Genomic DNA, 748 nt, shown 5'->3' on the forward strand with positions numbered 1-748 from the left:
CACACAAAGCATCAGTCTCCAAACATCCAGGTGGAGCCAACGTAAAGCCAAGAAACCATAACAGGTGAGGAAGGAAACCACTGACATGCTCAGGACATCTTCAGGATGGGTCAAAGACATCAGCATTTTAAAAGTATATTTGAAAAAATAACAGTGAGGAGGAGATGCAAAGGTTAGAATGATGTCAGAGCCAAAAGGGAAAAAAATAAGTGTCACTGTGAACAAAAGTTAGAAAAGAAAGAATCAGGAGATGAGACATAGAAAAACACATAGTACAAGGGGGTGGGGGGCAAAAAACCATGATAGGGACAAACAGTAGCTTCTCCTAGGATTTCACTAAAGAGTTTTGCTTCCGTTTCTTCTACTCCCCATATTACCTCTAACCCCAGCCTCACAAAGAAGATGCAATAAGNTCAACAGAGCCTTCCCAGATTTCCCCAGTCAAATAACTTTCATGCTAATTGCTTTCCACTGCTAAAGTGTGTCTATGTTTATTGAATGACGTAATCCCTAACTATATCTTTCTCTCATTTTTGCTCGAACTTATTTTGTTCATTTGATTTTACAATACCTTGTAAGGCAAACTTGCATGGTTCTGCTTTGTAAACTTCAGGCTAAGCTTGGAGATAGTTCAGCAGAGAGTGGTCAGAGAGGATCTAGCACCGGAACCCAAGCCCTAAGCCCTCGTGCTCCACAGCAACTCTCTCTAACCCTCCACCCCACACGTCCACACAAAGCATCAGTCTCC

The sequence above is a fragment of the Galeopterus variegatus genome, unplaced genomic scaffold (genome assembly GCF_000696425.1).
Source record: "Galeopterus variegatus unplaced genomic scaffold, G_variegatus-3.0.2 Scaffold11317, whole genome shotgun sequence".
NCBI classification, from domain to species: Eukaryota; Metazoa; Chordata; class Mammalia; order Dermoptera; family Cynocephalidae; genus Galeopterus; species Galeopterus variegatus.